The sequence below is a fragment of the Triticum aestivum genome, chromosome 7A (genome assembly GCF_018294505.1).
Source record: "Triticum aestivum cultivar Chinese Spring chromosome 7A, IWGSC CS RefSeq v2.1, whole genome shotgun sequence".
In the NCBI taxonomy this organism is placed as follows: Eukaryota; Viridiplantae; Streptophyta; class Magnoliopsida; order Poales; family Poaceae; genus Triticum; species Triticum aestivum.
The window spans coordinates 473,491,991-473,505,156 of NC_057812.1; positions in this window are offsets into that span (position 1 = coordinate 473,491,991).

Consider the following 13,166-nt stretch of genomic DNA (forward strand, 5'->3'; position numbering starts at 1 on the left):
GTAGGCCATCCATCCAGTGTGTGTACCATCAGTAGGAAGAGCACCAGAAGTGGAGGCGGCAGATTACCTGGGGGCAGTGAATGGCCTTGGAGCACCTCTTCCAGCACCACTTCTTCCATCACTTCTTCTCCCAGCTCCTGCTCTGTCAGCACCTCCTCTACCAGCTCCTCCTCTTCCAGCTCTTGGCTGTGTAGGAGCAGGAGCAACAACTCTAGGCCGTGTTGGTGGTGGTATAGGAGAAGTAGCAGCAACTCTTGCTTGTCTTGATGGTGGTGTAGGAGCAGGACCAGCAACTCTTGGTTGTAAGTTCCTTGGAGTAGCCTTGCATACATATGGAAAACAATTAATAATACTCGAAGGAAAGAAATGTAAAAGAAAGCAAAAGTATTATATTGCAAGAGGAAACATTATTACCACATGCTTGTTCTTCCTCAAAATTAGGTCAGGCTTCAACTGTTTAAGACAGCTTGTGTACCTATGCCCTTGGAGACCATAATTGCCACATGTTATAGACCCCATTCTTGACGTGTCCTTCAAATTTGCCCTTGATCCACTTTTCTTTCTTTCTTACTATTTTCACTTTAAATGCAGGTGGTTCTATGTCTGGACCAGGGGTCCTTGACCAATCATGCTCAGCAGGAACAGGAAAGATCATTGGTTCATAAGATGCCACATAAAATTGTTTCTGGAAGAATTTGCTCACATAGTCCTCTGGAAACCTTTTAGCCCTGTTTATTGCAGAGATGGCATGGTTGCATGGGATGTCACTAAGGTCCCACTTCCTGCATCCACAGGTTTCAAGTTCCAGGTTCACACCATGTGTTTGCTGCCCACTTGTAGCTTGCTATAAGTTCACCCCAGCTTGTATGGCTTGCAATATTTAGCCCTCTCCTTCTCAACCTCTAGTTTCTCACTATAATGAGGTGTTATCTCCCATCTTGTTGTCTTTCCACTCTCTTTGTTCCTGTGCCACCTCACCATCTACTTATCTTTTATCCCATCACACATTGTTCTTATAGGTTTTGTCCTAACATCTAGAATGTACTTGTTAAACACCTCAGAGAGGTTGTCAACTACCAAGTTAGTCTTGGAGTTTGTGTCAAATGCATGCCTTGCCCATGTTTTTTTTGGTACTACACTAAGCCACTTCGAAGTTTCCTCACTTTCAACTTTGAGATCATTCATTGCAATATTAAATGTATGTTCATTGTAGGCATAGCTAGCATTATCCATGTGCTTCTTAAGATCTCCCCCCTAAACCCAGCATTCTGGAAATTTGCATATAAATTTCTAAGGCAAAATGATATGTATCCAACATATCTATAATTTTTTATTGTTCCATATATTATCAATCTTGGATGTTTTACAATCATGTTATAGCAACTTTATATCATTTTTTGGACTAACCTATTCACATAGTGCCCAGTGCAAGTTGTTGTTTTTGCTTGTTTTTTACTTCGCAGGAAATCAATACCAAACGGAGTCCAAATGCGACGAAACATTTTGATGATTTTTTCTGGACTAGAGGACACCTGTTGGGCCAAGAAAGTACCTGAGGGGAGCTCCAAGGGGAGCACAACCCACCAAGGCGCGCCTGGGGGCCCAGGCGCGCCCAGGTGGGTTGTGCCCACCTAGGTGGCCTCCCGCACTGCCTCTTTGCTATATAAATACCCCAATATTCTAGAAACCCTATGGGAGTCGACGAAAATCAATTCCAGCCACCACAAGTTCCAGAACCACCAGATCCAATCTAAACACCATCATGGAGGGGTTCATCATCCTCATTGGTGCCTCTCCGATGATGCGTGAGTAGTTCATTGGAGACCTACGGGTCCGTAGTTAGTAGCTAGATGGCTTCCTCTCTCTCTCTCTCTATTGATTATCAGTACAATGGTCTCTTGGAGATCTATTTGATGTAACTCTTTTTACGATGTGTTTGTTGGGATCCGATGAACTTTGAGTTTATGATCAGATCTTTGTTTTTATCCATGAAAGATATTTGAGTCTTTTGATCTCTTATATGCATGATTACTTATAGCCTCGTATTTCTTCTTCTAATCTTTGGTTTAGTTAGGCCAACTAGATCAATTTTTCTTACCATGGGAAGAGGTGCTTTGTGATGGGTTCGATCTTACGATGCTTGATCCCAGTGACAGAACGGGAACCGACACGTATGTATCATTGCTATTAAGGATAACAAGATGGGTCTATTTCTACATCATGTCACCGTTTTTATTGCGTTACTCTGTTTCTCCATGAACTTAATACACTAGATGCATGCTGGATAGCGGTTGATGTGTGGAGTAATTGTAGTAGATGCAGGCAGGAGTCGGTCTACTAATCTAGGACATGATGCCTATGTAATCATCATTGCCTGGATATCGTCATGATTATTTGAAGTTCTATCAATATCCCAACAGTAATTTGTTCACCCACCGTATGCTATTTTTCTCGAGAGAAAGCCACTAGTGAAATCTAGGGGGCCCTGGTCTCTTCTTTATTATATTTGCCTTCGCGATCTATTTTTATTTGCTTTTATTTTCAGATATATTAATCCAAAAAACAAAAATACCTTGCTGCAATTTATAATTATTTATTTTATCTCGCGTTCCCGTGAGATCTATTTATCGAATCTAGTACAATTTTACCTATCTTTTTACCCGTGAGGGATTGACAACCCCTCTCTTATGTCGGGTTGCAAGTATTTGTTCTTTGTGTGTAGGAGCTGTTTACGTGGTGTTGCGTGGTTCTCCTACTGGTTCGATAACCTTGGTCTCATCACTGAGGGAAATACCTACCATAGTTGTGCTGCATCATCCCTTCCTCTTTAGGGAAATACCGACGTAGTTCAAGCCGCATCACAAAATCTTTGGTTGCAATTTGGAAACACAACATTCACTGCATTCAGTAACCCTTGGTACTGAATAGTCTAAGCTACTAGCTAGCACAAATATAACAATTTGAAGTGTTGCAAGCCAATGTAAACACGTGTGCAAAACAAAATGAAATATGCATGCACATACCTTTTGTCTATTTGACATTATAGTATATGGTCCAAACTGTCCCACTTCTCCCCCTAGGCAAATTTTTAGTTAGTGTAGAAACCAACACCAACTATGTGTCACTACCGCAGGATGCTGCTAACACGACACTACGATCAGAGACCCTTCGACGAAACTGTGTGCGATGCAACAATCGCAAACGGTGGTGTAAAAAACCGTTAAAAAGACGCAAAACGTTTGCGATGACGGATGCAGCAAACAAGGTTCAGAATTTAGTTGTGTGTTGGATGAGGGGCATAAGGTACAGTTCAATGAACTGTTTGCGATGAGGCAAAAGAACAAAATCGGGCAGCGAGATGAAGGTGTGTGCGATATACAACATACGCTTCACTTGGATGAACTATTTGTGATTAGGAAACACAAAAGAAATGGTCAACTAGATCAAGGTGTGTATGATATATGGCATACGGTTCACTCGCATGAACTGTTTGCGTTGAGCCAACAGAACATAAACGGTTCAATTTAAGAAGATGTGTGTGATATGCGGCAAACAGGTCTGTAATTAGAAACGTGTGGGAAGACCGATAACTACACAGGCCATTCTTGTTAACAAGTTGTGTGTGTTGTGAGAAAACGATTGCTGGTATACAATTGTGAGTGATTGATGAAAACATCACCGATGGGTTCCATTGTTTAGTCTGTGTGCGATGTGATTTTCTTTGTCCGCACAACATCTACGCTCTGTCTACAGAGCATCAACATATATACTTAAAAAGGCAGCACTGCACATCCAAATTAAGCATACAATTACACAAGTGACTACACACATAACATTTCCACACACCAAAGTAAGCAATTACATACATACTAAACTAGGAGAAACGAGGATCTAATCATCTACTTATTGTTGCGACGACGCTTGCCATTGCTCTGCTTCCGGCTGGATCCCTGGCCGTTTTGGGGAAGGAGGCACTTCCTCATGTCAACGATCAGCCTGTACATGTCGTAGCTCGTGTACGCCTCCTTGGTCGCGTACACGACATGAGCTTTGTCGAGTATCTCCATCCAGGCCGAGTGCCAGGCACGCTTGTCCTTGTTGCAGGAATCCTTCATGTCTCTGTAGTAGGGGTCGATGATGGCCTCGGTGAGGTGAACCAGTTAGTCCTTCTCATGCTCCTTGTTGCCCCAGATCTTGTATTGGCCCTGGATGTCGACAAGATTCTGGCAGGCGATGCCCGAATTCTCGAGCGCCTTTATATTGTTGGTGATGTCCACCATAGCGAACATGTAGTGGGGGTTGTTGACAAACCTGGCGAAATGCTCGCAAGGCCTTGTGGCCAGGCAGTAGTGGTAGACGAGGACATGGTGGCGCATGCACATCTGGGTGACGACGACCTTGGGACGAGACCCGGCACGAGCGTGGGTGTACTCGAGGTCGAAACCGACCACCTTGTACTTCTCCTCGGCAAGCAACAACTCCGTGATGTGGATGGAATGCTCCACCCAGACCGGGTCGTTGGTGTACACCGCTGAGAGGTCCATGAATCTTCTGTGGGTGTCCACCACGGCATGCATGGTGAACTGCTGCTTGTCGCCGGCAGCCACTCGGAGTGCCATTGGAGCTGCGCAGGATACCCTCTAAGAATTTCTTATGGTGCGTGTGCTTCTTGCAATGGTGGGGCGTGATCGAAAGGTTGAAGGGAGACAAGGGTGAAATGGCCGCTGTAATAGATGGGGGCCGGCCGGCCTGTAATCGTCACATGTCTTGTCAAGGCTTTCATATCGGAGGATTCCAGTGCACGCTTGACAACACCGCACTGCACGCATTTCGTTTGACCACGCGTGGGCTCGAAGAGGCACTAAATGTATCGTTGGTGAGCCTGTTCCCGCGCTACCGTGTAGTTTACCACGCAAGCTTCCCGCCCGGCTAATTTGTCAATGTGTCTGCTAGAAGAGGGACAAATCGTGGGCATTTACTGGCAAAAAGCTTTGTACAAACGAAGTGTGTGGAATGACTTCGGTCATAATTTTACCCGTGGGTGATGAGATCAAAGTTACACAAAAGGGTGATTATGGACACTCGAGTGCGATAATTAATTTTCCTCTCTACAGGGCACACGGTTGAAGAAACTAACGGTGTGCAATAATGTCGAAGATCGCAGTCGAGTTAGCTATACAGATCGTGTGATGTGAGACCGACAAGGTCAATAGATTCGAGAATGGTTAATAAAATCTAAGACCATTGCATATTAAGGTCAAAATAGTGCTACCAATATACGAGTCTCATACGATGCCATTTTAATGATTGTACCACAAAAGCTCGAAATATTACAAGGTTCAAATTACAGAGTTATATGGCTCAAATTCAAAGATTACAAGGTTCAAACTGATACTAGAAATGAAATTCAGCTCATCAGCTGCAAACGATCGTACTAATCCGCTGAACATGGATATCAGAGAGGTTCAAACTAATATTACCACTTCTAAGTCTGGTTTCAAAACCTCATAATTTTTGCAAAGGGGTCAGCCAATGAGAAGTCATGTATGGGGTTGACACGATGACTTCCGGTTACTCTGTCATCTGAAGTTCCAAAATGAAATTCAGCATTTTTGGAGCCTATTCCATTCTGCCGCAGGCGCCGGCGCTACTCAACAAACCATTCATTTTCATGAAATAAATGTATGGCAAACCTCATTACCATCAGCACCCTTGCTCTGACAACAAAGAACCTGGCGAATATAATCTCCGGTAAGGTCCCTCGGAAGGAGTTCAAAGTAATTTCTGAGATATGCAGATCTAGGCATTCGATATGATTGTTAGTTTGTATCACATTATGCACCACTGGGCCTAATCTCATCTACAAAAGAAGAAAACGTGTTAGTGCCTACATGCAGTTTTGAACACTACTACATGCCTATTTAGTTTGCAGGATTTGTAAAATGCACTAACATGCCATCTTCGATCTGACATGATTAACATGGGAATTTGATTACATTCTAGAAAAATGTAGCCTTCTTCACAAGAGGTTGGAGTGGATGAAAAGTTCCCTAAGAAAACTAGTATAGATGAATCCAAAGGAGAAATGCTTATGGATTGTAACCATATGGATCAAGCAACCAATATGGGGGGGGGCATTGTCGGCGTTCTGGGAACGGGGGTCCCCAGACTTGCCTGCCTGCGGCCTGCGGCGTGGCTCAAAGGGGGGCCCAGCATGGCCCATCTTCATCAACACAGACCCAAGACCCTCGCGAGGGGACAAGCCTCGCGGGGCGGACGACACGGAGCTTCCTCAGGCACGGCCTCATCAGGCTGGCTCGCGAGGAGGCGGAGAGATCAAGGCGGGGTATCTCACGAGGTGCCCGTGACGCAAGCCATGACGACCAAGGGCGCCAGGCGGGCGCCAGCCCGTGCAGTGTCCTCCTTTCCTCTTTGGTGCAAAGGGAGCAAGCGCAGGCGAGAGCATCAAGCAAAGGCACCCGTTTCGGTGCAACGAGACCAAGACTAGCCCAACGGCAGGGAGGAAGTCATCGTGGAGCCCAAGCCAGCGTCACCACCAGAGCCTTTGGCAGGTGAGGACCACCTTTAGTCAGGATAAGTGTACCAGATGTTCCCCTTCAAAATGGCCAATTGTTGGCGCCCTTCCCGCTCAATATTTGGGAAGAGGCCCAGGGCCTTTGCCTATAAATAGGACTAGCCACCCCCAGGGTAGAGGCGATCGGCCAATCCAGAAACAAGCTGGGATCAGATTGAGTAGCATCACACACAGAGAGAGAGAGAGAGAGAAGGGTGACTCAACTCCTCCTAGCAGTTCATCGCCCCAGCCAAGAACAGACCCTCGTGAGGCTGTTCTTCCTTGTATTGCTCATCATCATTAGCCCAAGAGGCAATCCACCTCTAATGCCTCGGATTCGATGCGCCAGGTGTCTGCCAGTTATTCGCCGTCGTTGCCATCTCATGTGCTTGCGTGTTGCACTTTGCCATGTCATCATCTGCATTTCATATCATGTCATCATGTGCATTGCATTGCATACGTGTTCGTCTCATGCATCCGAGCATTTTGCCCGTTGTCCGTTTTGCAATCCGGCACTCCTATGTTCCCCGGCGCCCCCTTTTGCCTCTTTTTGTGAGTGGGTGTTAAACTTTCTCGGAATGGACCAAAGTTTGCCAAGCGGCCTAGGTACACCACCGGTAGACCACCTGTCAAGTTTCGTGCCAATTGGAGTTCGTTTGATATCCCAATGGTTAACCGGGTAGCCGCAAAGACCTCTTTATGTTGCAGCCCAACACCACTCCAAACAGCCCAATAACCCATCCTAACCCCGTCCATGCTCTTGGTCGTTCGATCATGATCGTGTGGGCGAAAACCGCACCTCATTTGGAGCTTCCTAGCTCCTTCTACCTATAAAACACCCCCTACCCCGAAATTTCGGATCAAATCCACCCTAACCCTAGCCTCCTCCTCTTCCGCGCCGTCGGACATGTCCGCCCGCCGCTGCGCGCCCAACCGGGTGTCGCCACGTGTCGCCACCGCCTCCCACCGCCGCCGGCCCGCGGAGCCCATCCGGGGCCCGCGCAGGCCCGCCCGACGCCGCCCGCTCCGCGCCTCCCGGCCCGAGCTCGCCGGCGCCCGCCTCCATCGGATCTTTGCCCGCCTCTGTCGGATCTCCGCCCCCGCGGCCGTCGGAACACGCAGGCCTCCCCGCGCACCTCTCCTACGCGCCTGCCGCCGTCGCCATCGCCGACTCCGCCGCCGACCACCGCGCCCTGCGCCTCGCCACCACCCGCGCCGTCGTCGTCCGCCCGTTACTCCTCTCCGCCTCGCCGGTGCTAGCCGCCTCACCCCGGCACCGAGATCCTCCACCGGCGCCGCCCTCCTCCACCGACGTCCGCTCCGGTGCCCCTCCGACCAGATCCGGCCACGGGACGGCCGGATCTCTCCGCCCCGACCCTCCGGCTGCCGTTTCCCCTCTCCGGCGAGCGTCTCCGGCGAGCCCGCACCTCGCCTCGAAATCCGTGCTGCGGTCAACCTAGTCCACGAGGTGATTTTCTGCTAAGTCCCGAGATATTTCAACTTTCTGATGCTATATTTGACATGCCATAACTCTCTGCATATAGCTCCGTTTTGCGTGCATGATATATCAACATGTTCATTTCGTTGTGCTCTTCATTTTGTTCCATTGGGTCATGTTAATTTGAGTTCATCTTGATGCCATAAATGCTGTTGCAAGAGGGCTATGTGATGTTAGTTTCAGATTCTTATTAGAATATGCCCTTTTGTCATTTTTGGCCATGATTAATGTGTGCATGCTATGATCCTGAGCTCTACATGTGTTTTGAAGAATGTCATGCCATCTTTACAGGGGTGTATGCCATGTATTTTTGTGATCTATGTGGTGACTAGAACAAGCATGCAAACTAGGCTTCGTGATGTTGCTGATTTCAGCCTTGTTCTGCTGTTATTGTGATGCCATGTATTCATGTTGCTACAGTGAGATCCATGCCTCTTTTGAGTATGTTCAGTAAGAGTGTTTTATTCATATGGTTATGCTCTATCCATCCATTCCCCTGTTTGCATTTATGGAGTGCTCTAGCATGTCTTAATCTTGCTCTACTTTTGCTATAAAATGTTCCTGGCAGATTGTTTACATGTTATTCAATTTTGCCACGGTTGTTACTAGTGATACATGCATGCTATGAACGTGCTCTTGCCATGGTTAGCTTAATAAACATGTCTTCTTGCTGTAGGTATACTTGTTTTGTCATGCAATGCTTTGTGGTGAGTGAATCAAGCTCATCAACATGCCTACTTATCGTTGTTCCTGCCATGTGCTGTTATTTTCAGTCTGAATCTGTAACGAAACTTGCTATGTTACATGGGTGTCATCATATCTTATGTGCCCTTTTGGCTTATGGTCAGTAAGGGACTTTTGTTATATGCAATTAGTAGATTCAAGCCATGCCTTTGGTTACCATGATAAGTTCCTGTAGCATGTTGTTTGATAGCTCTAAACATTGTAACCTGATGTTATTTCTGCCATGTCCTGAAATTCTGCTAAGTCTGTGAACCTGTTATTATTTGCAATCTTGCCATGCTTGTTTGTGTATGATCTAGTGATTTCTGGAGATAGCTCATTTTTCATGTTTTGTTATGCTTTACCTGTACTTGATGTCAATGCCTTTTGTTTTCATGTTGTGGTGTTGTAGCTTGTTGTTTTGATGCTTGCAATATGCCTAGTCGCTGTTTTGGACAGCAAGCCCTTTAAACTTGTATGGTGTGTATGTGTTGAACCGTTGCTCCGTTTTGAGTGTGCTCTATATGAACTTGCTTATTTTTGCATGTAGTTTCATGTTACCTTGTTGGATCCATGTTTTGGGTGTGTTTGATTGTTGTTTGAAAGCATTTTGCACCAATGCCATGTTTGACCTGTTTTGCTCATATCTTCTAGGCCGTAGCTCCGAACCTAATGAACTTTATATGTAACTTGACTAGAATTTCGTGTAGATCATCGTGGTGTATCTTAAATTGCTGTTTAACAACTTGAACATAAGGTTTATTCAGATCTGGACCAATTTCGAAATTTGCATATGAGGACTTACCAGATTTGTTATATGTTGTTTCCGGCCTCATTTAAACTTGCTTTGATGTGTTGCCCTTGTATGCATCACCTCTTGACATGCGTAGCACCATGTAGCCTTGTCATGCATTATATTTGGTTGAGCATCATGCCTTGTTCATGTGTGGTGTGTTTACCATGTTGTGTGCTTCTTCTCGATAGTTCCCGTTTCATTGCGATCGTAAGGATTCGTTCGTCTACGCTTGGTTCGTCTTTGTGGCTTCATCTTCGTCATGGACTCATTCTTCTTCCTTGCGAGATTTCAGGCAAGATGACCGTCACCTTGGATCTCACTACTATCATTGCTATGCTAGTTGCTTCGTTCTATCGCTATGCTGCATTACCTACCACTTGCTTATCAAGCCTCCCAAATTGCCATGAACCTCTAACCTTTGTCACCCTTCCTAGCAAACCATTGTTTGGCTATGTTACCGCTCTTGCTCAGCCCCTCCTATAGCGTTGCTAGTTGCAGGTGAAAATGAAGATTGCTCCATGTTGGATTATGTTTATGTTGGCATATCACAATATCTCTTATATTATTAATGCATCTATATACTTGTTAAAGGGTGGAAGGCTCGGCCTTATGCCTGGTGTTTTGTTCCACTCTTGCCGCCCTAGTTTCCGTCATATTGGTATTATGTTCCCGGATTTTGCGTCCCTAACGCGGTTGGGTGATTTATGGGACCCCCTTGACAGTTCACTTTGAATAAAACTCTTCCAGCAAGGCCTAACATTGGTTTTACCATTTGCCTCACCTATGCCCTTTTTTCCCTTGGGTTTCCGGAGACCAAAGGTCATCTTTATTTTAGCCCCCCCCCGGGCCAGTGCTCCTTCGAGTGTTGGTCCGAACCGAGCAACTTGCGGGGCGACCACGGGGAAACTCGAGGCCTGGTTTTACTCGTAGCTTGACTTATCCGGTGTGCCCTAAGAATGAGGTACGTGCGACTCCTATCGGGATTTGTCGGCACATCCGGGCGGCTTTGCTGGTCTTGTTTTACCATTGTCGAAATGTCTTGTTATCGGGATTCTGAGACTGATCGGGTCTTCCCGAGAGAAGGAATATCCTTCGTTGATCGCGAGAGCTTATCATGGGCTAAGTTGGGACACCACTGCAGGGTTTGAACTTTCGAAAGCCGTGCCCGCGGTTATGTGGCAGATGGGAATTTGTTGATATCCGTTTGTAGTAAACTTGAAGTAAACTCTTCTAAAATACACCAACCGTGTACGTAACCGTGAGTGTCTCTTTTCCGGGTGTTCGAGAGGAGAACATGATTTCTGGGTTATGTTTGACGTAAGTAGGAGTTCAGGATCACTTCTTGATCATTACTAGCTGACGACCGCTTGCTAAGCTCCTCTTCTCGCTCTTGTTTCGTAAGTTAGCCACCATACTTTGCTTAGCCGCTGCTGCAACCTCACCACTTTACCCCTTCCTTACCCATTAAGCTTTGCTAGTCTTGATACCCATGGTAATGGGATTGCTGAGTCCTCGTGGCTCATAGATTACTACAACACCAGTTGCAGGTACAGGTTATGCGATGATCATGACGCGAGAGCGATGTTATTTGTGTTGGAGTTTCTTCTTCTGCTTCTTCTTCGATTGAGGGATAGGTTCCTGGTCGGCAGCCTGGGCTAGCAGGGTGGATGTCGTTCGAGTTTCTGTTTATGTTTCATCCGTAGTCGGATGTTGATCTTGTATATGATGTATTGTTGTATTCATGTGGCATTGTATGTCTTGGTTGTATCCCCACTATTATGTAATGTTGATGTAATGATATCCACCTTGCAAAAGCGTCTTCAAGATGCGCTTCTATCCTTGGTGGGACGTTCGAGTTCCTTTAGGATAGGGTCGCATCTTGGGCGTGATAAGCACACCACAAACTAGAGTTGGGTATTACACCACAATGGTGGCCCGAACTAGTATAAACCCTGTGTCTCGTGTGCTGTTCTTTCCATAGCTTAGATCTTAGCGAGGAGGTGGGGTGCAGGTAGGTAGAAGGTGAAATCTCCGCACGCACCCCAGTGTTCGAACCTCAAGGGTCCGCCGGAACCCGAAATCCGACATTTGGCGTGCCAGGTAGGGGTGCACCGGAATCCACCTTCTACCGCTTCGTGTCCTGTCGCGTCGTCATCACCATGTCCGGCGACTAGGCGGGCAACCCAGATCCTTGGGCGACGTGGCCCGCCCGCGCAGAGCCACTCGCCTCGGGTGACCCCATGCCCCAGGCAGCTCGCGGTCCGCAGGGCGCTGCGGGCCGCGGGCGATGCGGACAGGCTTCGACAGCTCTCACACCGCGGCAGTCGCGGTCGGCAGCAAGGGCCTCCAATCACGCCGCGACCACGACACTGTACACCCACCGGGAGCAGGCGAACTCGAGGGCCGCGCTCACAGTGGCCCGAGAGCTGCTGCAGTGCAGGCTGCTGGAGGGCAGCCGCGACGTGCTGCTGGAGCAGGTGGCAGAGCTCCTGGGCTTTGCTGCCTCGGGGGCTCACGCCTTCTGCACCCAGCTCCCATCTCAAGCCCAGGGCGGCCCGCGCGGGGGCTCCGTGCGCGCCCGCGGGCTCCAAGGCTACTCCAACGCAAGCGAAGCTGTCGGCACCGGACCGGCGGCGGCGCTGCCCCCGCTCCCAGTCCGCGAAGAAGGACTCGACGCGACCCATGGCCCCAGTGGACAGTCGCGCTACCACCCCACGGTGGGCGCGTCAAGCAGAGCTGCATGGCACGCGGAGCACTACGGCGTGGCCTCCGGGATGACGGCGCCAGAAGAATACGTGCCCCACATGATGGACCAAGGGCACCCTCACGAGGGCGAACAAGGCTCGCTCCTCAGCCCATGCTGGGGGGACAAGGCGCCAGAAGCTGAGCTCTTCCAGGAGCCCCGGGACGATCCCACTGGCCACGCTGGAGGCAACGATTATCGGGTACCGCTAATTTCTCAGGAGCAGGCGTACGCTAATCATGGATCGCAGGAGCTGCAGGTCGCCACAGCGAGCAGCTACCCCGCTCCCACAGTCTCCTACCCCTCGGGAGGAGGGCGCAGGGGGCTGCAGGAGAGGGGCCGAGATCCGACATCACCACCGCGGCGTTCGGAGCAAGGTGTTCTCAGGAGGTAGGCCCTCTGCTGGGGAGGTGCCTCAGGGCCTGCCCCTGGCGGAGGACCCGTGGTCGTTGGGGGAACAGCTGGCGACCACTCTACCCCATCGGCGGCGTTCTGGTTTCCGGTCGTCGTTGATGGCACTAGACTGTGGCGCAAGGCAGGGCCCTCGTCTGGCGATATGAAGAAAGGCCGGTACCTGTGAAGAAGGCCCAGTGCCTGTGAAGCTCCCGCCCTGTGACACTCTCACGTAATAATGAGTGGGGCTATACACGCCCCGGAGTCTCAAGGGTGCCGGCCTCAGGCCCTGGGGCTCGCTACCGCGCCCAGTGGCAGCACTTGGCTCCGCGCTGGTGAGAAGACGTCCAAGACTAGATTAGGTGCCGGACGCGGCCTTTTGTCTGCTTTCATTGCTTTTCCCTTTGGTTGTCACTTTCCCCCGCTGGATTTAAGTTGG